The 26,312-nt window shown below is 38.8% G+C and overlaps 1 long non-coding RNA gene across 1 annotated transcript; it reads right to left on the bottom strand.

Moving 5' to 3' along the window:
• Positions 1 to 2,380: 2,380 nt before the first annotated feature.
• On the bottom strand, positions 2,381 to 25,361 carry LOC145541517 (uncharacterized). Its single transcript, XR_014079080.1, has 3 exons — positions 25,199 to 25,361; positions 16,549 to 16,664; positions 2,381 to 5,360 (listed from the first exon to the last, which is right to left on the bottom strand). It is a non-coding gene; the product is annotated as an uncharacterized LOC145541517 (long non-coding RNA).
• Between the last annotated feature and the right edge of the window lie 951 nt (positions 25,362 to 26,312).

Raw genomic sequence — 26,312 nt, 5'->3', positions numbered from 1 at the left:
AATGCAGATTTTCTGATTTCTATCCTAGAATTTGATGTCTGACTATATGCTCCTTTTGGATGTTATTGCCAAAAATCAAGCCCTATATCTGGAATTACCTTTACAGAGGTATTTACCTCTACCTCTCTATGAAATTAACATTTCTCAGTTAGGGAATTCACTAGATGGCCTTTTCAGACTTGTGAGATAATAGGAAATGTAAATTAGTTTTGGCTCCCCCACTTTCTGGCATAGAGCCCTATGTGCATGCTAACTTGCTTCTGTCATGTCCAACTCTTTGCGACCCTATGGACTATAGCCCACCAAGCTCCTCTGTACATGGGATTCTCCAGGCAAGAACACTGAAGTGGGTAACCATTCTCTCCTCCCAGGGATTTTCCCAACCCAGACAGATCAAACCTGGGTCTCTTATGTCTCCTGCATTGGCAGACAGGTTCTTTACCACTAGTGCTACCTGGGAAGTCTGAAAACCCTTGGAATTTCTTAAATGATGTGAGCAATAAAAACTGTCTTTTGTTATATTAATTAGATAAAATTTGAATCTAAGTATAGGGGCTGGTTTCCAGGAAGCCAACCCTGTGATTAGAGTGTTGGAACTTTCAGTCCCATCCAGACCTCAGAGAGGAGAGAGAGACTGGAGGTTGGATCAGTTGCCAAAGGCCAATGATTTAATCAATCATGACCATGTAATGACCCCTCTATAAAAAACCAAAAAGACATGGTTTGGAGAATTTTGAGACTGGCGAACATATGGAGATGATGTGAGAGTGCAAGCCTGGAGAGGGCATAGAAGCTTAGCATCTATGAGCCTTTCTAGTAAATGAATCAAACCTGAAGAGGAGTCATCAGAACCTTCCATCTATGGTTGATTGATCAGAAGCCCAGGTGACAACTAGGGTTTGCACCAGAAATCTGAATTGTGTGAGATGTGGGGGATAGACAGTCTTGAGAGACTGAGCTCCTAATCTGTATAACCTGATACTATCTCCAATAGACAGTGTCAGAATTGAGTTGACTTCTCAGATGTCAGCAGGGTATCCTGGAATTTCTTGTTGATGTGGGGGAAAGCCTCCATACATTTGGTGACCAGAAGTGTCAGAAGTGAATTTTTCTGTATAAAACTAAAGAAGACTCACAAGAAAGGAATACACAGGAGATTGACTAAACTGAGGTCTTTCCCAGCCATAGGAGGGAAAGATTGGGTTTTTCCCTTTCTAAGACGAGAAAGAAATTCAGAAGACAAAGATTAGTTGTGACATTCCTCAAGATGGAAACAAGTTTTACCAATGACTTTCTTTCCTCCCTTCTGTGATAGGCAGAATTCTAAAGTGACCCCCAAATGACACTTCTCCTTGAATGACTTTGACTCCTTGAGTGTAGGCAGATCATGGAACTGTATTATGTGGCACAGTTGATCTTAAAATAGGGGAGATTATCTCAGTGGGCCTAACTGAATCACATGAGCCCTTTAAAAGCAGAGCATTTTCTCTGGCTGGTGGCATAAGAAGTCAGAAATATTTGAAGGACAAGAAGGAGGTGGCACAACTCTGGTTTTAAGATGGAGGGGGCTACCTCAAAGGGACTTAAGATTTGTCTCTAAGAGCTAAAAGCAAACCCTGGCCAATAATTCATTTGAAAAAACAAACAAACAAGCTGGAATCTCAGTTAAAGGTGCAAGAAACTACATTCTGCCAACAACTCGAATGAGCTCAGAAGTTAACTCCCCTTCCTATTCTGTAGATAAGAATGTAGCTCGGCCAACATCTTGATTTCAGTTTTACATAACCATAAGCAGAGAACCAGCCAAGCCCACCCAGTTGCTGACCTACAGAACTTAAGATACTTTAACATTATGTACAATGTTAACAAAAATATACTGTTTTAAGCCACTGCTGTGTTGTGCTTAGTTGCTCAGTCATGTCCGACTCTTTGCGACCCCATGGACTGTTGCCAGGCTCCTTTGTCCATGGGGATTCTTGAGGCAAGAATACTGGAGTGGGAGTGGGTTGCCATGCCTTCCTCCAGGGGATCTTCCCAACCCAGCTCTCCCGCATTGCATCAATTTTTCATGTAGCAGTAGAAAATTAATACATCCACTCTATCAGACTCACTGAATTTTAGAACCAGAAAAAAAAAAAATACATTCTTCTGTAATGTAACACAAATAATTAATGGAGAACTTGAAATTTAGAGAGGAAAGCCAGCTAATTAGAAGAAAGTTCAAACTATACAGATCTGGAGAATTTGTGCCTTACCAAGTATTGCATTTTAATATTTGACAAAAATGTTAATATGTATGTGGAATGTTTATCTCTAAGAAAGTCTTGAACCATATTGCTAACATTCTCTAACATCTCCCACACAAGTATTCAATAATGTATTTTGTAGTCTTAAAATTCTTTTCTTTGGTTCTGATACCTACTTGTTTCATAGGAGACTTCATTGTTTCAAAGAAATACCCAGATATTCTTATTGCTGTGTTGTGCTTAGTTGCTCAGTTATGTCTGACTCTTTGTAACCCCATGGACTGCAGCCCTCCAGGCTCCTCTGTCCATGGGGATTCTCCAGGCAAGAACACTGGCATGGGTTACTATGCCCTTCTCCAAGGCATCTTCCCAACCCAGGGATCGAACCCAGGTCTCCCTCATTGCAGGCAGATTCTTTATTGACTGAGCCACCAGGAAAGCCCAACAATATTGGAGTGGGTAGCCTATCCCTTCTTCAGGGGATCCACGTGACCCAGGGATCGAACCATGGTCTCCTGCATTGCAGGTGGATTCTTTACCAGCTGAGCTACCAGGGAAGCCTGATACCTTTGTTAAGGTCATGGTAATTCAAATTAGCTGGTAAGAGGCAAGCTCTTCAATCTTTTCATTATGAGCTAAAATTACCTCTATTGGAAAGCCACTAAAGAAAATTACTTTCAGAATCCCATGAATTGAATTTCTTATTTTCTGAAGCTTTAGAAAAAAATTCATTACAAAAGGTAAAAGTGTATCTTCATCCATTCATTCATCTAATAATTCATTCAGTGCTTCATTCAACCCACAAGTATATTATTTTCTTAAGCTTCTCCTATATGCCTGCCAGACTCCTCCTGACACCCTTCAGAACCTAGGAGGCAATTCACACCTTTGCTTCTATAATTCAATAGCAGCTCTCCTTTACTTCCTAACTGATACCCTAATTATCTGTTTATGGCCTATCTCATCTATTGGACGATGTTCCTTGAGCATCTTGTTCATTGTGTATTTTGTGGACCTAGCCCAGCTACAGGCACATTGTATTTGCTCAATAAATATTCGTTGAAAAAATAAATAACAATTGCTAGGTACTGGAAATTAGGATATAAAAGAGCATTTCATTGCCATTAAATAGTTCAGTCTCCAAGCACACATATTGACAAGAAGAACATTATTACAAGGTATGATAGTTTCTATGCAAGAACTAAGAAAAGGATACTTTGGGAACATCTAAACAGTCTGGGAAATGATGATAAATTGTGAGAAGAGGCTGGACAGGTAAAGGAAAGGGAAACAGGCATTCCAGGAAGAGGACACAGCACAAATAAACGTGGGCAAGCAAGATACAGCTGAGGCAATCACAGTAGGGGGTATACTATATCAGGACAGTCGAATGAGGAGGTCACCGTGAGGGGGGAAGATGGTTAGATATGTAGAAGGCAAGCCATGGAGGTTTTAGTAAACATTGGCAAGGAGCTTAGACTTTGCTCTTGGAATGTGGTGCTGTACTCAGTTGTGTCCAACTCTTTGCAACCCCATGGACCATAGCTCCTCTGTCTATGGGCTTTTCCAGGCAAGAATACTGGAGCGGGTTGCCATCTCCTCCTCGAGGGCAGCTTCCCAACCCAGAAATCAAACCTGCCTTTCCTGTGTCTCCTGTATTGGCAGGCGGGTTCTTTACCACTGAGGCACCTGGGAAGCCCATAGGGAGCCAATGAGGAATTCTGAACTGGGTGCTTACAGCAGAACATAGTCTGAATGCACAATGATAGGCTAATCAAGCCACTGATGTTTGTAAATTCTGGCAAGAGAGAAGAGGGGCTACACTGGCAGACAGACGATGATTACCAGGAGTCAGAGCCCAGGAAACAGTCAGGTGCCCATGCCACCTTGCACATAAGACTGATTATTTGGCTCTACCTAACTCTTGGACTAAGCCTCAAAATCAAGACTCCTACCTGGGAACATGTACAGAAAGATTCCAATTTGTCAGAATGGGGCAAGAACTCAGGCTCAAAAGAAGAAATTACTCCTGTTACTAGACTAGATGTTCAGAGGAAGAGATTTTTTTAGTTGTCTATAGATAAAGAGCAGAGAGTCAGACAGTCTAGTCCAAGTAAGTCTTATCCACAACTTGAGTTAACAGAGATGTGACAACTGAAGGACACTTAGAGTCCTCTCTAGCCCTAAATATAGTCTTCCTTGGCCTGTTTGGAGGAGATTTAAGGGCTAGAAATAAAGCAATATCTACAATAAAATGTTTTTTTTTCATTTATCATAAGAAAGACCTTTGAAACATTTTCTATTGTCACTACTCAAAAAGAATCAGGAAGGAAAGTGAGACACAAAGTTTTAAAGTAGGGGAAAGAGATAAGGGGTGTAGGGAAATGTTATTCTAGTATATTGATGCTTAAAGATTAGTCCATCAGCGTAGAAACATCTCAGTACTTGGAAGTATATTAGAAATACAGAATCTCAGGCCCACCCCAGACCCCTTGAATCAAAACCTGCATTTTAATCTGATAACCGAGTGATTCATACTTACAGCAAAGTTTGAAAAGCACAGATTTTATAGGATAGCTTACTAGATATGCTAGTATCCACAACATACCAAAGGGCTCCAAGACTCATGTGTGTGTGTGTGTGTGTGAGAGACAGAGAGAGAGAGAGAGAGATGGACATGTGGTTACAAAGCTACTGGAAGGAAACTCCATGAGATGTTGACACCAATGCCAAATCACCCATTTCATAGTTTTACTTAACAATTTGCATTGACTCTTGATCATAAACACATCTTAGTCACACACTGATTCAAATATTTGGTAGAGTGAAAGGGGCACTCTTTTTACAGTCAGAAGACCCTATGCCAAATTCCAACTGTATAGCTTACTAACTAGGTTAGCTGTCTCTTCAAAGTCTTCATTTAAATATTGGGTCTGTGTTCCTCAGAGCTCACCTCTACGTTTCCAAGTATAACTAGGCTTGTAGAAGATGGAATGACAAGCTTCAATTCTTCACACCTTTGTCATGATCTCATCATTAGCAGAGTGTGTGTATTGCAAACCTGTGCTTTTCTTCAGGGATTCCAGGAGTCATGGTACTGACTCTTAATGAAACCTGAATAGAATATACAAACAAGTGATTAGTGCTGTCCTGAGCCAGAGTTCAAAATATACCAGAGGGAAGCCTGAATGAACTTGTCAGTATTTTTTATAGATAATACACCTATTGGTGGTTTACACCTGATTTTGGTTATGTTAACTGAGTTTCTCGTATTGAGCTTGATCATACAGCCTGGTTTTGGCTATTAATATATGACCAATAACATGTAAAAGACCTTTCTTGCTCAGATGAGACTGGTTTCTTTGAAATAAAGGTATCTCACACAACTCTTGGTGGTTTATAAGCCAAAAACCAAGCTTATCCTTGCCAATTTGGCTGTCTCCCCTGTGTATTCTTTCTCCTGCTTCACCGTATCCTTCACCTTATAAAAGCCCTGCATGAATGTATTCTACAGAGACTCATAAGTTTTTTTTTTTTTAATATTTTAACACTTTTGATTAACACCATTGGTATAATTTCTCCACAAGTTGTTTTTCAGTCTTCATGTTGTATTTGGCTTGTTGTGACCCCATGGGCTATAGTACACCAGGCTTCCCTATTCCTCACCATCTCCCAGAGTTTGCTCAAACTCATGTTCATTGAATCAGTGATGCCATCCAACCATTTCATCCCCTTCATCCCCTATTACCCTCTTCTTCTGCCATCAATCTTGCCAGCATCAGGATCTTTTCCAATGAGTCAGCTGTTCACATCAGGTGGCCAAAGTGTTGGAGATTCAGCTTCAGCATCAGTCCTTCCAATGAATATTCAGGGTTGATTTCCTTTAGGACTGGTTTGATCTCCTTGCAGTCCAAGGGACTCTCAAGAGTCTTCTCCAGCACCACAATTTGAAAGCATCAATTCTTTGGCTCTCAGCCTCCTTTATGGTCCAGCTCTCTACAAGTGTGCTCTACCACTTTGGGCTTTGAGCTTGGCCATGTAAGTTCCATTGGCCAGTGGTTTACAGGCAAAAGTAACAAGGTACCAGTTCTGAGCCAAGGATTTAAGAGCCCTTTCATGTTTCTGTTTGCCCCCTTTACTTCTGTTACTGCCATAAGAAGACCTGCTGTCTAGTTGGGCAGCTGCTGGCTATTCCACCTAGAGCCAGGATTTAACTTATGTGGTATGGAGCTGTCCAAGCCTAGTCCAGCTGGACAGACAGCTTGAAGCAGAACCATGCCACTTAGTCACACACAGATTAGGTCGGCCAACCCTGAAAAAATGGCAGATGCATGAGAATAGGTGATTGTTGTTTTAAGTCCTGGATTTTGAGATGACTATATTAAGCATCATTTGTGAAGAAATAGTTAACTGGTATAGGTCTGAATGTAGAAATTACATGCATATAAATTTTTGTTGAGAACTAGGAAGTTGCTAAACTTTTAAGAACTGCTCAGAGAAGATGCAATTCAAAGACTAGGAAACTGGTACAAATATCCAGATATCAGAGAACTTTAGGAAACCACTTCTCCACAGTGCTCAAAACCAGGGGAAAGGGGAGTTTCATTGCTACATAAAATCCACATCTGCCAAAACCCACCACTGTTGGAAGAAAAATGACTGCTACCTCCCTTCTACTTTCCAAATCATCTACTTTCCAACTGGCACAATCTTTCTGTTAAGAAAACATAGTTATTGGACTTCACTCTTTACACCATAGACACTAGAAGAGACTAGGGATAAATGTGGACAGCCTCTATACACTTTCCAGCAGAAGTGTTATAATTATCTTGTCTATGGTGCTCTTGTGAGAACTTAGTAAATGATATATATATAAACAGTTTTCAATTTATAATTATGTGACTATGGTAGGAGATTTTTTAAATGGCATCATTAAAAATATATAAACTACTAGATTTTCTTATTTCAATAAATAATGCTTTTAGTTTGGAAAGACCTTCTTAAGGACATTCTGCTTGAGAGTGAAATCCTGGAACAAAGTCATTCATAAGAGAATGAATTGGGGGAAAAATGAGTTAAATTATTTATTTGGTGAAAATAAAATAGACTTGTAATTTGAATTATGGGAGCTCAGGACGGAAGTTTTTGTTGCTTTGGGATTTTAAGAATAAAATGTGTGAGTAAAGTTGAGTGTGAGAAAAGAGACTGGGATGAAAAAAGAAGTTCCAGTAATAGGGTAGCAGCCAGGCCTTAAAAAAGAAAACTGATTTTCTGGAGAGGAACTGAATAGCAAAATTCAGGATATTTAATACTGTTTTCACTTTTTTTAAAAATTTTTGCTTAAGTCTTTGAATTATCTACAAACTTTCAGCCAAAGATTCTAACACAATAATTCTGTGCCAGTGGTATTCTAAGTCATAAAGGTAAAGAGGCCACTTGAAGAACAAGGTGATAGCTTACTGTGAACGATGTCGGATTTGTGATCTCCGAAGAAGAATATTTAGCTTTGGGACCAGGGATCAGGCTTAATCACTCAAGAGCTTTTGTGTAGCAGAGTTTTATTAAAGTGAAAAAGGGACAGAGAAAGCTTCTGACATAGACATCAGAAAGGGGAAGGACAGTGCTCCCATTGCTAGTCTTAGCAAGACAGCTATATACTTTTCAACTGGTTATTAACAATAAATCAAAAGAAAGCCTCAAGGTTGTAAAGGTCTTACCGGACCCTCTCTCACAATATGCTGCTGCTGCTGCTAAGTCGCTTCAGTCATGTCCCACAATATGCATTTTAAGAAAACAGGATTAGTCAGAAGGTTTTTCAAGGAGAACCTGTCCTCAAGTAGGATACATTGTTGTTATATAATCCTTAGTACAGAGTTTAAGCTGAGTTGTTTTGTTGTGTAATCATCAGCTCTGTGTTTAAAGAAAATAACATTTGTCCTTTTCTCCTCCTTGAGAACTCCAGATACCTATCTCCTCCTCGAGAGCCTCAGACCCCTTTCTCCTCCTTGGGGACCCCAGACTTCTTATCAACCTAGGAATTGGCTCTCTCAAAAGTAAAGTGGGACAGCAATGTAGGGCAATGTAGGACAGCTATCATGACAGGAATTAATAACTGAGTTAGGAAGAGAAATTCAAGACAAGAAGTGATGGAAAACCAACCCAAAAAGGTAGGTGCCATCTTTAGAATCTTGGGGGGAAAAAATAGACAAAGGCCTTGTGCTTTGCATTTGTATACGGCATGAAGTGTGAGTTATGTCATTTGGACATGGAGAGATAGGGAGACATCAGAATCCTGGAAGACTTGGGAACTGTTGGAGTATATAAACAAGTGCTCTAAAAAGAGAACCAGTAATAAAAAGGAGTAAATTCCTATAGGTCAGAAATGCCTAAAGAGGATGCAAGACTATTTCTTATTCTTTGTTTCCCATTATTAAATTATATAGAAGAGAAATGGGCACATAATTAAAATTCAGCTATTATTTATTTATTGATGATTTATGCATGAAAAGTACCAGAGATATCAAAAGGTATTTTAAATTTGTCCCATGATCGTGGACTAATCAAGAAGTAACATCACAGATCCTCTCTCTTTCAGCTTATTGCCATACTTGTATCTCAGTTGATATATTATTTTTTTTAAGCTTCTAATTGCATTACATAAGGCTTACACTGGGAAAGATAGATATTATAAGATTTCAGGTTTCCAACAACTAGAATATTGTGTCTTTGTAAATAAAACAAGGGGAAGATGAAAAGGCATTTTCAGTCTTCATTAAAAAGCTAGGAAATATAGTCAAGGGAATGTGCTATTAAGAATACAATATGTGAATTATGACCCCATATCTTTAGATAACACACTATAAAGGTCACAGCTCATTCAACCAAGAGTGAAAAGAACAACTTTTCACCCCAGATTTTAATTTAAAAATGTCTTGTTTGCTCTTTCCTCAAAGGATGACTTCTTGGAAATAGATAAAGCAGCTGGGTGAAAGCCAGTTTCTCTCTGGCTTCCACTCATTGGTATTAAGATTATAGTTGGGTATTGAGTGCACTTTGGGGCCCAAGAAATACTTTGGGGACAACAAACAAAATACAGTATACACACTACTGAATAAATCTCTAATATCTGCAACACTACACACCATAAGTGGTAAGCATCTAGGCTTAATGGATTCATACATGGATCATGAAAAGTTACAGCACCTCTATCACTGTTTTAGGCGATCACATATCTTGAAAGTGAAAGAAAGAAAGTAAAGTTGCTCAGTCATGTCCGACTCTTTGCAACCCCATGGACTGTAGCCTACCAGCCTCCTCCATCCATGGGATTTTCCAGGCAAGAGTACTGGAGTGGGTTGCCATTTCCTTCTCCAGGGTCTTCTGGACCCAGGGATCAAACCCGGGTCTCCCACATCACAGGCAGATGCTTTACCGTCTGAGCCACCAGGGAAGCCCAATGTGTCTTGAACTTCACTCATTTCACCAATGGAAAAGTATTTCTAACATTATGATGCTAATTAGTGAATCTTTTGGAGTAGGTTACTATACTATTTAAAGAACATATGCAAAGACAATCAGAGTATGAATTTCTAATCAAGGTCTTCCAAATGCTATGGTAGTATATACTACAACTGATAAAAGGTTACACATTAAAGTTAAACTACTTACTCACTTGGGCTTCCTTGGTGGCTCAGAAGTAAAGACTCAACCTGCCAATGCAGGAGATGTGGGTTAGATGCCTGGGTCAGGAGGATCCCCTAGAGAAGGAAACGGCAACCCACTCTGGTATTCTTGCCTGGGAAATCCCATGGACAGATCTGCCTGGTGGGCCATTGTCCATAGGGTAGCAAAGAGTCAGGCACAACTTAGCAACTAAACAACAACAACTTACCCACTTATCACAGAATTCAAATGAAGTATTTTGAGATAAATTACCACATAATATAATAGTCTTGAACTGCAATTTGACATTGATCACCATGAAGATGATAACCATGTTTTCTATTTGCTCAGTATTCTGAGTTCCAGCACCATGTTAATATATGAATGACAAATTATTACTGACTTCACATTTACTTAGCAGTAGAATAAGGGAGAAAGAAGTGAAAAATAAGGATGTAAAACTCCGGCTGGAGAAAGTTCTAAAGTTTCTCCAGGGGCCACAATAAAACTTCTCATCACAGTAACATTTGTTCAAAAATGTTTCTCTTAGTAGTAAATACAGTCAAGGAACCCTCCTCTTAACTCTCTTTTATGTCACTTTATTCTTATTTTTATGTTGCTTTATTATATCTTCATTTTTTCAGCATCTACTGTTTTAAATAATTTTTGGAAATAAGGAAAAAATGAATTTTAGAACTGATTTTGTGTGAGATACCCTACAGTCAGAAACTACATCTGGTTTTCCTAATCAAAGCTCTGAGCTAGTTCACTTGCTATTCTTCCTATGTAGAATGTCCTTCTTCCTTTATGTTGGCAAATTGTACTTTTGCTCTTTCACTTCCCTCCTCCATGAACCTTTTGTAAATCAGTACTTCTCAAATAATCATATTTTCTACTCCTGAATCTCAACACCATACTGCTACCTTCGATCTTCATTTAGCCATCTTCCTCAATAAATACTAACTCCTCAAGGAAGGTGCAGATTTATTGCTTTGGCTTTAAATTTTATCATAACAACCATACATGTTTCCAAAAAACAGTATTGAACACATTATCTAAAAGCAAATTATTTGATTTTTTTGGCTTTTCCAGCAAAATATCTAAAAATCATCTTCATAAATATTAATATCAAGAGTTTACATTATGCATACTGATTTAGTGATAAAATTATAGCTCTCACAATTTTATAGTTTACCATAAAAATAAAACCAATAGTTTGACAGATTATCTTTGGATAAGCTAAAGTTTATGAAGGTTAAATAATTTCCCTAAATCACAATGATAGTCACTGATGGGGCTTTGATGCTAACTCAGGCTAGTTTCACAGCAAAGTTTATATTTTAACAAACACTGGACATTACATCCCTAGGGAAATAGAGGGTTTGACCCTTGGAAAAGTGTAATTTGTTTCTTAAATGAGGGAAATCCAAAAGCATCAAATATAAATACGAGAATACTTAGAAAGAACAAAATTAAATACACTTGAGAAAAAGAAGTAAAACAATCAAGTTTAATGAAATTGGAGTCAGAAGTCTGTGACCAGCTATTTCTAAACAATTATGTAATCATGTGGAAGTTGCTTAATCTTTAATTTCATTTTATCTGGTAAGTGACATAGCTTAACTACATGAACTCTAAAACTTTCAATAACTGAAAGTCTACAGACTTATTAAAGAACATCTCAGGTATAGAAAGTGAAAATATTTCCTCAATGATTATTATCAATAACCATATATATTCAGCAAAACTATAAATCAGACTACCTCAGGAATTATATGTATCTTTGTGTGATGTCAAAATTTGACATTATTTTCCAAACCATGTTTATGATTTTTATAGCTTAGTTCCTTACATTTCCCTTTTGCATCATTGAAATAATCATTTCTTTATTCTTGCTTGCATTTTAGCTGAGAGACAAACAAAATAAAGCTGCAGTTTAAAACACATAAATATTTTTCTTTTGGTGACATTGACTTTTGAAAATAAGATAATGTCCTTTGGAATATCTCTGACTTGATAAGTGATTAAATATATGATTTCCCCTCAAAATGCTTTATCACACTGACATAGGTGTTGACAACTGAAGATGAATTTATCAAATATAGTATCAGAAAGGATAAAAACACCATATCTCTTTCTATGGAATAAAGAATCCATGTTCTGGAAAGAGGCATTTTATTCAGATATGGTTAAAGGACTAACATATATTTCGAGGTCTGAACTACAATGATGAATGGAGCAATATGCCTATTGTTTCATTTGTTAATGAAATGTTTATAATTACAATTACAATAAGTTCAATGTTAACTTCATAATAAAACATCAACCTAAGTTTTAATCAACAGCATGTCTTGAAAATGCACTCTTTTAAGTGGATTACTATATAAACTTTTAACTGACATTCCTTGTTGAAGAACATTTTCCCAATTACCATGGAAATATCAATCATATTTTGAAAATAGTGCTGATTTTCTTCTTGAATTTTGAGCATTACTTTGCTAGCATGTGGAAAGAGTGCAATTGTGTGGTAGCTTGGACATTCTTTGGCATTGCTCTTCTTTGGAATTGGAATGAAAACTGACCTATTCCAGTCCTGTGGCCACTGCTGAGTTTTCCAAATGTGCCAGCATATTGACTACAGCACTTTGACAGTATCATCTGTTAAGATTTGAAATAACTCAGTTGGAATGAGCATTTCAAAATTCTCCAAGCTAGGCTTCAACAGTACATGAACTTCCAGATGTTCAAGCTGGATTTAGAAAAGGCAGAGGAACCAGAGATCAAATTGCCAGCATCTGTTGGATCATAGAAAAAGCAAGAGAATTTCAGAAAAACATCTACTTCTGCTTCGTTGACTACAGTAACGCCTTTGACTGTTTGGGTCACAACAAACTGTGGAAAATTCTGAAAGAGATGGGAATACCAGACGACCTTACCTGCCTCCTGCAAAACCTGTATGCAGGTCAAGAAGCAACAGTTAGAACTGGACATGGAACTGACTGGTTCAAAATGGGGAAAGGAGTATGTCAAGGCTGTATATTATCACTTTGATCATTTAACTTCTATGCAGAGTACATCATGAGAAATGCTGGGCTGGAAGAAGCACAAGCTGGAATCAAGATTTCTGGGAGAAATATCAATAACCTCAGATATGCAGATGACACCACTCTTATGGCAGAAAGTGAAGAGGAACTAAAGAGCCTCCTCGTGAAGGTGAAAGAGGAGAGTGAAAAAGCTGGCTTAAAACTCAACATTCAAAAAATGAAGATCATGGCATCCAGTCCCATCACTTTGTGGCAAATTGATGGGGAAACAATGGAAAACAGTGACAGACTTTATTTTCCTGGGCTCCAAAATCACTGCAGATGGTGACTGAAGCCATGAAATTAAAAGATGCTTGCTCCATAGAAGAAAAGCTATGCCCAACCTAGACAGCATATTGAAAGGCAGAGACATTACTTTGCTGACAAAGGTCCATCTAGTCAAAGCTATGATTTTTCAAATAGTCATGTATAGATATGAGAGTTGGACTATAAAGAAAGCTGTGTGCCAAAGAATTGATGCTTTTGAACTATAATGTTGGGAAAGACTCTTGAGAGTCCCTTGGACTGCAAGGAGATCAAACCAATTCACCCTAAAGGAAATCAGTCCTGAATATTCACTGGAAGGACGATGCTTAAGCTGAAGCTACAATATTTTGGCCACCAGATGCAAACAGCCAACTCGTTAGAAAAGACGCTGATGCTGGGAAAGATTGAAGGCAGGAGGAGAAAGGGATGACAGAGGATAAGATGGTTGGCTGGCATCACCAACTCAATGGACATGAGTTTGAGCAAGCTCCAGGAAATGTTGAAGGACAGGGAAGCCTGGTGTGCTGCAGTCCATGGGGATCACAAAGAGTCAGACACAACTGAGCGACTGAACAACAACAACATTATTCTTGAAATTAATTCTAGATTTATGTAAGGTTTTTTGTTCATTTCAGGAATCATATATTCCGTGACCAGATATTGTCTAAATATTAATACCGTTTGAAATGGAACTGAACATACTTGAATTTGGCAGACAGGCATCACACTTCGCTAATGTCATAAGGACTGGTTTTTATCAAAGACTTGGATAATGACAGTCTGAGGAATATGCTACATCTTCACTGTAGTGACAACTACACAAATGTATGTTTGTAAAAATTCGTTGAATTTATGCCTAAACAGCATATTTTACTCTAGGTAATTTCACCTCAATAATGTGAAAGTTTTAAAATTTCATCAAAATTTTAAAATTTAACTCTGTGAATAGCACAGTGAAGAAAATGAAAGTCCAAGCCACTGAAAGAAAATATTTGCAAAATATACATCTGACAAATGGCTTGTGTCCAGAGTATATAAAGAAATATTATAATTCAGTTCATTTTTAGGAAGAAAAACAATTCAATTAAAAATGGTCAGAAAAATTGAATAGATATGTCTTGGAAATAGATATATGAATGATTAATAAACATAAGAAAAAACGTTAAATATTAATAATCATTAGGAAAATGCATGTTAAGATACCAATTTGATATATCTACCCGTCCACTATAATAATGAAGACCTACTAGATTAAATGTTAGTGAGCAACAACTGGTAATCATATACTTTGCTGGTTGGAATGCTACTTTAGAAAAACAGACCCAGGATCCCTGTTTTTACATACTTACTTACGAGACACGAAAACCTAAATGTATACAATGTATCCACACAAAAATGTATACACAGGTGTTCATAGCAGTAAACTGGAAGGAATCCAAATGTCCAACCACTGGTGAATGAATAAAAAATTATGATGTATCCACACAATGGGATGTCTCACAGCAATATAGATGAAATACTAACACAGACAACACTATGAATGAATCTCAAAAACAGTATGATAAATGAAAAAAATCAAACATAAAACACTACAGAATGAATCTAAATCTATGTGAAACTAAAGCAGAGACAAACTGTGGCAAAAGAAGGCAGAGCAATAGTTACCTGCAGCCCAGTACTGAGTGACAGGATCAACTACAAAGGGGCGAAAAGAGAGTTTAGGGAGATAGAAATGTTCTACACATTGTATGTTACAGTAAAGAATAGAGGAAGAATCTCAGCAGAGAAAGAAAACTATAAAAAATCATTTGCTAGACTGAAAAGTACAATCTTCCGATCAAAAATTGAACTCATTTAAAGGGATATCAGAAGACTGGAAAAAAGATTCAATGAACTTGAAAAGAAGTCAATAGTAATTGCACAAACTAATTTCAAAGAAAAAAATGAATGGAAAACATGGAGTGTCAAGATCCTTGAGACAACATCAAGCAGTATAAAAGATGGGCAATTGGAGACACAGAGGAAAAGAAACCGACGAAAGGACAAAATAAAGGTTTAAAGATACAATAGCCAAGAATTGTCCAAGATTTATGAAAGATGTCAGCCGATGGATACTAGAAAATCAGTAAAACCAAAGCAGAAAATATCTATAGATCTATATTTTTAATGTATATTCAGTATATATGCATTCAGAATATATATCAATTCAGTTCAGTTCAGTCGCTCAGTTGTGTCCAACTCTTTGTGACCCCATGAATCCCAGCACGCCAGGCCTCCCTGTCCATCACCAACTCCCGGAGTTTACCCAAACTCATGTCCATCGAGTCGGTGATGCCATCCAGCCATCTCATCCTCTGTCGTCCCCTTCTCCTCCTGCCCCCAATCCTTCCCAGCATCAGGGTCTTTTCAAATGAGTCAACTCTTCGCATGAGGTGGCAAAGTATTGGAGTTTCAGCTTCAACATCAGTCCTTCCAATGAACACCCAGGACTGATCTCCTTTAGGATGGACTGGTTGGATCTCCTTGCAGTCCAAGGGACTCTCAAGAGTCTTCTCCAACACCACAGTTCAAAAGCATCAATTCTTCGGCAGTCAGCTTTCTTCATAGTCCAACTCTCACATCCATACATGACTACTGGGAAAGCCGTAGCCTTGACTAGACAGACCTTTGTTGGCAAAGTAATGTCTCTGCTTTTTAACATGCTGTCTAGGTTGGTCATAACTTTCCTTCCAAGGAGTAAGCGTCTTTTAATTTCATGGCTGCAATCACCATCTGCAGTGATTTTGGAGCCCCCCAAAAATAAAGTCTGACACTGTTTCCACTGTTTCCCCATCTATTTCCCATGAAGTGATGGGACTGGATGCCATGATCTTAGTTTTCTAAATGTTGAGCTTTAAGCCAACTTTTTCACTCTCCTCTCTCACTTTCATCAAGAGGCTTTTTAGTTCCTCTTCACTTTCTGCCATAAGGGTGGTGTCATCTGCATATCTGAGGTTATTGATATTTCTCCCAGAAATCTTGATTCCAGCCTGTGCTTCTTCCAGCCCAGCATTTCTCATGATGTGCTCTGCATATAAGTTAAATAAGTAGGGAGATAATATACAGCTTTGACGTACTTCTTTTCCTATTTGGAACCAGTCTGTTGTTCCATGTACAAATACATTTAAAAGACTATTTCTTAAGTTAAAATATATGTAATTATAATATATTGTGAAGTTTATTTCATGTGAAAGTAAAATATAAGACAACAAGAACACAAAAGACAGGAAGAAAGGGAAGTGAAGTCATACTGGTATAAAGTTCTGACATTGCTGGTCTTCCCTGGTGGTCCAGTAGTTGAGGTGGTGCTTCCACTGCAGGAGGCATGAGTTCCATCCATGATCTGGAAACTATGATCCTACATGCTCTGCAGCATAGCCAAAAAAAATAAAAATAAACAAAGTTCTGACATTGTAAAGCACTTTAATATTAGTTGAAAATATGTCTTGATAAATTAAAGATGCACAGTTTATTATCATAACCAATAAAAAAACTCAAAGTTTAGAATCTATATTTCATAATGTATGCTTTAGAAATATGACAAAACTCAGCAAATTAAAATATCAATTAAGATTCTAAATCAGTCTTTGTTCACTGAATTATATCAAAGGATGGGAAAAAATCTAATCATTCATTGAAAATTTGCTATATATCAGGTACTAATTTAATACCTTAAATGTACTATCTCAGTTAATTTCCACAACTCCACAATGAAAAAACCTGAGTACTGAGGTTACACAGCTAATTACTTGGAGAGTCAGAGTTTAGATCTAGATAGGAAAATCCCATGGACGGAGGAGCCTGGTAGGCTGCAGTCCATGGGGTGGCAAAGAGTCGGACACAACTGAGCGACTTCACTTTCACTTTTCCCTTTCATGCACTGGAGAAGGCAATGGCAACCCACTCCAGTGTTCTTGCCTGGAGAATCCCAGGGACGGCGGAGCCTGGTGGGCTGCCGTCTATGGGGTTGCACAGAGTCGGACACGACTGAAGCGACTGAGCAGCAGCAGTTTAATTTCAGACCATGTACTTTTAACCACATGATATGCTGCTTCCTACATCTACGTAACTTTTTTTTTTCCCCACAAGGGAAAACTGGGTTAGCACAAATGTATTGCCCAAGTAAAACCATATGGTATTAGACTTTCATTATCTGCCTAATCAGGCACTGGGCAAGGTTTGTTTATTATTTTAAAACTTGTATTTGGATAGATTACCCACATATTTATAAAGCCCTTCAGCCCGGGGGAAAACAGAACCATAATTAGTCATAATAAGCAAACGTTATGTTTCTTCTTCCTGCTCGTTATTTCGAGCCCTCTAGCTCTTCCTTAAGTCATTTTTTGGTTTCTCCAGGGCAGGTTTCGCATGTATTCACAGGTAGGACATTTGCCTTTTCTTCTTCCCCTGATGGGGAGCTCCCCAGCCATGCCTGCAATGGAGAATTCTGCTATCTGGTTTGCTTTGTGAGCCATCTCACCATGGTCACTGCTCCTGGGACTCATTTATGTCCAGAACCTAGATGGACATGCCAAGGGTGCTGTCCTCCAACATCTCTAAAGCTAGGCTGGTGCCGACTCTTTCTGTTACTGCCTGTCTTTGCTGCGGAACCTGGAAAGCTGGGTGCTTCTGTTGCCCTCACTGTCTGGAGGGCTCCTCTGCCCAGACACAGCTGAGCACTGGAGTCAGGCCATGTGACCCCAAGCTCAGAGTGCTCTTTCCGAGTTGTTCTCCTTCCATGGGCATCATTCAGGGCAAGTGTTCTCAACTTTTTCTGACATTAGAATTACCCGGAGCACATAGAAAAATATCAATGTTTGGCATATGCCCTGAGGCTCTAGATTAACATGCTCAGGTTCCAGGGGAGTCTGGGTTTGAAGAATCTCTGAGTTAGAAGGCCTGTGTACAACAGGATTTTGATAAAAGGGATGTATCGACCTCAGATCTCATAAACCTTGAACCTGTCCCTGAGTGGAGGGCACCCACTGTATAAAGTATCTCATTTACAAGGCACTATCTTGCTGCCTATTTGTTAGACAGGATACATCAATCTGGGAACAAATTCATGCTCAGCAGCCTAACATTAGTGATTCTACATTTTGTGGGATCAATACACCGTGAACGCAGTAGACTCAACTATCCACAGATATTTCTAAGGAAATACCAACTATCCCTTTATATTTCTAAGGTGTGTAACTGGCAGATCTCTCTCTCATCAGGTTATAGAACTTTGATGTTGACAGAATCTTCTGAGTCCATGGCTCTGTTAGTGAATAAGCAATGTAAATGTGAGTGTGCTCAGTCGTGTGTGACTCTTTGCGACCCCATGGACTGTAACCAGCCAGGCTCCTCTGTTCATGAGATTTTCTAAGCAAGAATAATGGAGTGGGGTGCCATTTCCTTCTCCATTTCCTTCTTCCTGACCCAGAGAGCAAACCTGCATCTCCTGTCTCTTGCTTGGCAGGCAGATTCTTTACCACTGAGACACCTGGGAAGCCCAAACAATGTAAATACACTCAATGCAAATAAAATAAAAAAGAAAATGAATGGGGTCTTTGAGGAAAAGCAATTATTCCACAGAGGCTCATTTCTCACAGAAGAACCAAAACACACTTAAATTATTTGCTCTGACCCTGAAAGGAAGACTATTTAGTGATCTCTTTAGATATTCTGTTTGTCTACCTCTGCTGGAATCAAGTTTCATACACTTTATTTTAATGTTAATGGAACAGAATTGTCTTTATATTGTTCCTCTTTTAACAACAAAATTATTAATAATCAGTAACCAATTAAGAAAGAGTAGCTTATAGTGCTGGAGAAGGCAATGGCACCCCACTCCAGTACTCTTGCCTGGAAAATTCCATGGACAGAGGAGCCTGGTAGGCTACAGTCCATGGGATCGCTAAGAGTCGGAAACGACTGAGCAACTTCACTTTCACTTTTCTCCTTCATGCACTGGAGAAGGAAATGGCAACCCACTCCAGTGTTCTTGCCTGGAGAATCCCAGGGATGGGGGAGCCTGGTGGACTGCCGTCTACGGGGTCGCACAGAGTCGGACACGACTGAAGCGACTTAGCAGCAGCAGCAGCAGTGCTGCTTCCCTCCATTTTAGTGCATTTTAGTGCATTCTTCCCTCCATTTTAACTATTGAAATATTGAACCGAAGACAGCAGTCCATTGTGTAAGAGTTCCCACCAATTGTTGTCTTTCCAGCTTCCAGTAGGTCTTGTTAACCACAATGTTGATATAGAATATAAGTAAAAAATTATTTTGAGTTCTGCTGAACACTTCCATTTTTATTTATACTATGACCCTCTGTTCAAGATTGGATATTTTCTAGTAAACATTGAACAATTAGGAAAGTGATTTGGTTCTTTCATCAGTAACACAAAAAGGATAGATCAGGAAGTCAGAATTTTAGGTTGGAGAGAAAAGGAGGATGGGTAACGTGTGCCATTTATTTGGGTAAGACTATGGTAGGGTGAGTACTGGCCCAGATAGCAAACAAACAATAAACACACTAGACTCCCTCCCAGGAGACAATCCAGGAGCTGTGTTAGTCATCATCCGCTTCAGAATAGTCAGGATTTTTCCTGTGCATTAATGTGGCCTGAAGGGCAATAGCAATGGAAAAATAATGAATGCTTGATTTCTTTACTCCATAAGAAATCTCATGGAAATAACTTTTTCTTCTTAAATCAAATCTACTAGGCTGAGAGGGTTATGAGGTAATGCCAGCTCAGCAGCTGATTCCTTGCTAACTTGGAACATTACTTTTCCCAATGGAATCAAAGAAGGTGTTGTGATGGATTGTTTCATAAGTCAGAATTTAGTTCTGTCAAAAGTAGAAACCTCTTGCTAGGACTGGACTGTTAACTAGCACTGAAACACAGAATATCCTAAAACACCAGCCAAATCCCCAAACAATCTGAATCATCCATTCAGATCAACTAGTCATCCATGGTTCAATCCAGCAGAACTGGCTGTAAAAGTAAGTCCAGTTTCTTGTTAACTCCTGGTAGAGAAGTGAAAATCAAAGATATCTTTTTGCTTCTCTCAAGTTCTGGATATTCTCATCCAGTAATATAAAAGTGAGTAAGCGAGTGACTGACTGTGTGTGTGTGTGTGTGTGTGTGTGTGTGTGTGTGTGAGAGAGAGAGAGAGAGAGAGATTGTTTTCAAAAAGGAAGAGAGGTCTCAAAGCACAGGTTCAAGACAAAACTCATTTGGTTTATTCATTTGAGAAGGCCTCAGAAAGCATTCGGAGAAGGAAGTGGCAACCCACTCCAGTACTCTTGCCTGGGAAATCCCGTGGACAGGGGAGCCTGGTAGGCTGCAGTCCATGGGTTCGCTAAGGGTTGGACACGACTGCTCAACTTCACTTTCACTTGTCACTTTCCTGCATTGGAGAAGGAAATGGCAACCCACTCCAGTGTTCTTGCCTGGAGAATCCCAGGGACAGGGGAGCCTGGTGGGCTGCCGTCTGTGGGGTCGCACAGAGTCGGACACGACTGAAGTGACTTAGCAGCAGCAGAAAGCATTCATACTTATCTTCCCCATTGTCTTGGTGTGGAAATTGTGTTCTACTAGACAATTTACTTTTTAAATAAAGTTTTGTATTGTATTATCTAGGATTTCTCCAGTAATAAGCTAAGGACAGGAATTGTTTTCATGAAATGGCAAAAAAATATCTACTAATTAAAACTGAAAGCTTGGTAGATGAGATGCTGCCCAGCGTCAACACTCATTACTCCCTCTCCTTTGGCTCCTTTCTCTGTGATCAGGAAATTTCAATTGCAGAGAATTTGGAGAGGAAATATTAACTTTATCTACAATGAACCAAATTTAGCTCTTTCAAATACTTTGAAAGGTACTTTTTAGATTTTATCCATCTGTTCTGAAACCTGAAGATTTCAGAATTTTTTAAATTGTCAGAAACTTTACCTCTAATTAGTAGCTACAATCTTTTTTACATTTTATTTGCTTGTGGTGTTTGAGTTTGCACAGGAAAAAGAAAGAAGAGCTTACAGCTTTGTTTCTAGAAGTAAGACAATTTTATCATACTGATGTTCTGCTGTATTATATCCTTCCTTATTAGTAGTATTATTCGCTTATTATTTTTCTTTCCTTCATTTTATTTAGAAAGTTTCAAAAATAGACAAGTATTTTACATTAATATTAATGTTAAAGTGTTTCACTTTATTTTGGTGTGGGGTGGCATGTCATCTTGGAGGTTGGTAGCACTTAGTACTTAGAGAGACTTAAGTATGTAAAGAAAACTTCAAGTAGATAAACACTAAAGTATCTCATTGGCAATTCCAATTCCAATTCGTCAATAACATTTATTTTTAAGATAATAATTATCAGAGAAATGCAAATCAAAACCGCAATGAGGTACCATTTCATGCCCGTCAGAATGGCTGCTATCCAAAAGACTACAAGCAATAAATGCTGGAGAGGGTGTGGAGAAAAGGGAACCCTCTTACACTGTTGGTGGGAATGCAAACTAGTACAGCCACTATGGAGAACAGTGTGGAGATTCCTCAAAAAACTGGATATAGAACTGCCATATAACCCAGCAATCCCACTGCTGGGCATACACACTGAGGAAACCAGAATTGAAAGAGACACATGCACCCCAATGTTCATCGCAGCACTGTTTATAATAGCCAGGACATGGAAGCAGCCTAGATGCCCATCAGCAGATGAATGGATAAGGAAGCTGTGGTACATATACACAATGAAATATTACTCAGCCATTAAAAAGAATACATTTGAATCAGTTCTAATGAGGTGGATGAAACTGGAGTCTATTATACGGAGTGAAGTAAGCCAGAAAGAAAAACACCAATACAGTATACTAACACATATATATGGTATTTAGTCAATCGGTAACGATAACCCTGTACGCAAGACATCAAAAGAGACACAGATAAATAGAACAGTATTATGGACTCTATGGGAGAGGGCAATGGCGGGACGATATGGGAGAATGGCATGGAACCATGTAAATTATCATATGTGAAACGAATCGCCAGTCCAGGTTCAATGCATGATACGGGGTGCTCGGGGCTGGTGCACCAGGATGACCCGGAGGGATGGGATGGGGAGGGAAGTGGAAGGGGGGTTCTGGAAGGGGAAAACTTGTACACCCATGGTGGATTCATGTCAATGTATGGCAAAACAAATACATATTGTAAAGTTAAAAAATAGAAAATAAACTAATTAAAAAAAAAGATAATAATGTACGTGTGTGTGTTCATCACTGTTGGAGTAGAAAAATTTTCCTTGACACTTTCCAGTTCTTCTGGCTGATCTAGAACTTGAAATGAAACTAAGGGGAGAAAATCCAATTTAATTTTGTACATATGGGGACCCCAAAGATATGAAACTCAGGTGAAGTCGCTCAGTTGTGTCTGACTCTTTGCGACCCTATGGGCTATAACCTGCCAGTTTCCTCCATCCATGGGATTTTGCAGGTAAGAATACTGGAGTCAGTGGCATTTCCTTCTCCAGGGGATCTTCCTGACACAGGGATCGAACTCAGGTCTCCCACATTTCAGGCAGACTGTTTACTGTCTGAGCCACCAGGGAATCCCAGCATGAAACTCAGAAAAGTAACCAAATCAGGCAGCCTTTGTATCTTTTAGGTAGAGAAACAATAAATTTGTGAAGAACTGACAAGAGGAGAAAATATTCACCTGAAAGATAAAAGCGGAATTTGTTTACAACAGCTTCTCGAACTGGAAGTCCCCATCTCTAGCAATTAAGACGTCTCTCTACCTACTGCCACAGGGAAGATTTATTTTCCTGTAGAAATCTCCACATGGGAGATTTATTTTCTGCTTTCAGGGGGACAAAGGAGGACCAGATTGCCCTTATTTCACTGGCCATTCCTTAAGAAATGTTAGTTCAAAATGATCAATATGCCACCTTGGCACATTTTGTCACAACCAGCCCTGAGCCTCATCACCACAGATATTTTGGAAAATTCTGTCACATGACAAAGAAATCAACAATTGCTTGTACTCACATCATTCGGGTCACCCATCAGAAATACCCAACATTGACCTTTTGGCATATACCCCATCCTGTCTCTTTATTCTGGTTCTTTTCTCTGCATAAAACAATATTTTATCCTGTGCATTAAACTCAATATTATAGCATTTAAACTAATAAAGACAGGCTAGATTGTGCTGTGGAAACAATTTCCAAATCCCAGTGACTGACAACAATAAATCTTTATTTCTCTATCATGCTAGATCCACCACACTGGTCAGCAAAGGCTCTTCTTCAAAGCTATCTCCAGGACATGGGCTGAAGCAAGCTTTCATCATCTTAGCTGTGCCATCTGGAACATGTGGTCACAGCAGTTGTCATCACAAGGAGTAAAGGAATTGACATCATTCAAAAGCTTCCCATTACCCCAGTCTGGAAGTGAGCACATCATTCCTGCTAATATGTAAATGTCACAGAACAGTCACATGGCCCCTGGGAGGAGGTGAAAAATCTGGAAAAACACATCTGATATTTGGTGAACAAGACTAATTTTTGTCACAGGCATTTTCTAATGTCAATGAATGAACACATGATCTTTAGTGCTCAAGGTATGACATTGTTGGTGTAGATTTAAGTTTAAATTTATAATGTAACACTTACCCTTTGTATCTAATGTGGAAACATAAACAAAATAACACCAGGAAGCACTCCACGCCTCTAGTGAAGAACATGAGGCTGTCTACTGAAGTAAGGTCACCTATTTCATTGTAATACAAGGATTTGTTTGAAGGGAGGGTTAGTTTTCTATTAATGTGCAACAAATCCTTGCAAGTTTAATGGCTTAAAGCACCACATATTTATTATTTCATAAGTTTCCTTGGGTCCAGAGTCTGAGTCCCCTTAGCTGGTTCTCTGCTGCAGTGTCTCACTGCCCGAAGTTAAGGCGTTATCAGGCCTGCATTCTCATCTGGGTACTGCTGGAAAAGATCCACCTCCAGGCTTCCACTGATGGTTAGCACAGTTCATCACTTTGTAGCTACAAGACTGAGGCCCCTAGGTTTTCTGCTGTCTGTTTTCCAGAAGCCACTCTCCATTCTCTTCACAGGACCTGAGCATACAGCAGCTTACTTTATTCAAGCCAGCAAGTGAAGTCTCTTTATCCAGTCTGCTAAAGACCCTGATGCTGGGAAAGATTGACGGCAGGAGGAGAAGGGGACGACAGAGGATGAGATGGCTGGATGGCATCACCGACTTAATGGACATGGGTTTGGGTGGACTCCGGGAGTTGGTGATGGACAGGGAGGCCTGGCGTGCTGCGGTTCATGCGGTCACAAAGAGTAGGACACGACTGAGCGACTGAACTGAAGAAGGAGTCTTATGTAATATAAGCCAATCCAGGGAATGGCATCCCATCACCTTTGCTATATTCTATTTGTTAGAAAGCAGGTCACAGGGCCCACCCACACTCAAGTAGAGGAGACAGAACTGATAGAACCAAAAAATGTGCTTCATGCGCCCATGGAAAGTGAATGGACACATAGGTATGGAAACTCTTTTTCCTTTTAGATAACAGAACCCAAGTCTTGTTTCTTATAATACTTTACCCATCTGAATGTCTCTGTGTACAGCTTCTCTCTTGCTCTAGTTGCATACAATGACTCAGAAGCTTAATTGTGCCAGATGGCATGTGCTCCCTACCAGCTGCTGTTGTATTGCTGTGACAATACCAAATACCAGCTGTACTGTGAGAAACCATTTCTGTCTATGCTAGACAGACTTCAGTTATAGTTTGAATATGTCCAAACCCTATTAGACACCCCTACCAAAAAAACCCTAACGTTTGAGAAGACCAGCCTATGTAGAGGTTTGAAAGTTGTGACTTTAAAAGGATGAAAATTCTTACCTTGTGTGCACACTGTACATAATCAACCTTTCTATTCAAATGTGTGATTTATCACTGAAAAGAGATTTAGCTTCTCTTCATCAAGCTGTGGTTGAGGAGACCACCCTGTGTTGGGAAATCATTTGGTTTCATCAGAAGGCTCTCTGTTCTATCTACCACCAGTGTAGCCTCAGTATCTAAAAGGTCAATAATTGTTTCTGTGACCTATGAATGTGATGTAATGAAATCCTTTCCAGGATTCTGAAATGCACCTTCAGTGCCACTAGATTTAAACATAATTGTGAATAATCAGAAGACTTCATTCTTATCAAGAGGAATTTAAAATAATCAAAAATCAGGAAAAAAAATACTAAGAGAAAGAATTTTTAAATGACATAAAAAGGGAAAATTAATATTTGACTCTTACTACCTTACTACTCTGATAGCTTGGTTACAATACTGCATAAGGCCATCAGGGTTACTCACATCTTTTCAAAATTGCCTCTAATCCACTGCCTTCCAGAATTGAAGGGCTTTAATCTGCAAATTGATAAGGAAAAAAGTTTCTCTATAGTGTGTAGCTATAGCATGACTTTATTTTTGCTTTTGGTTTTGTTTAATGTTTTTAACTTTCACTTTGAAAAACTTCAGATGCAAAAAGTTAAACAAATAATATGAAGAATTTCTGTATCCCCTCCATCGAGATTACCCTAATAACAACATCTTATAAAATCATAGCATAATTATCAAAATGATATCATAATTATCAAAATAATGTTAGCTGATCTAGAGACTTCATTCAAAGTTTTCCGATAGTCCCACTAGTGCACTATTTCTGATCTAAGATCTAATCACAGTCCACTTTTATGTGTCACATCTCATTTCTCTATTTTGATTCAGAACAATTCCTCAGTCTTTCTTTATCTTTCATGATATGTTTTTCATATTCATATATGAAGGATACTAGTCCAGAAAGAATGAAGAGACAGAGCCAAAGCAAAAACAACACCCAGTTGTGGATGTGACTGGTGATTGGAAACAAGGTCCGATGCTGTAAAGAGCAATATTGCATAGGAACCTGGAATGTTAGGTCCATGAATCAAGGCAAATTGGAAGTGGTCAAACAAGAGATGGC

Source organism: Giraffa tippelskirchi, chromosome 3 (genome assembly GCF_054371585.1).
Source record: "Giraffa tippelskirchi isolate mGirTip1 chromosome 3, T2T-mGirTip1v1.2.pri, whole genome shotgun sequence".
NCBI lineage: Eukaryota > Metazoa > Chordata > Mammalia > Artiodactyla > Giraffidae > Giraffa > Giraffa tippelskirchi.
This window is presented reverse-complemented; position numbering and strand designations above follow the sequence as displayed.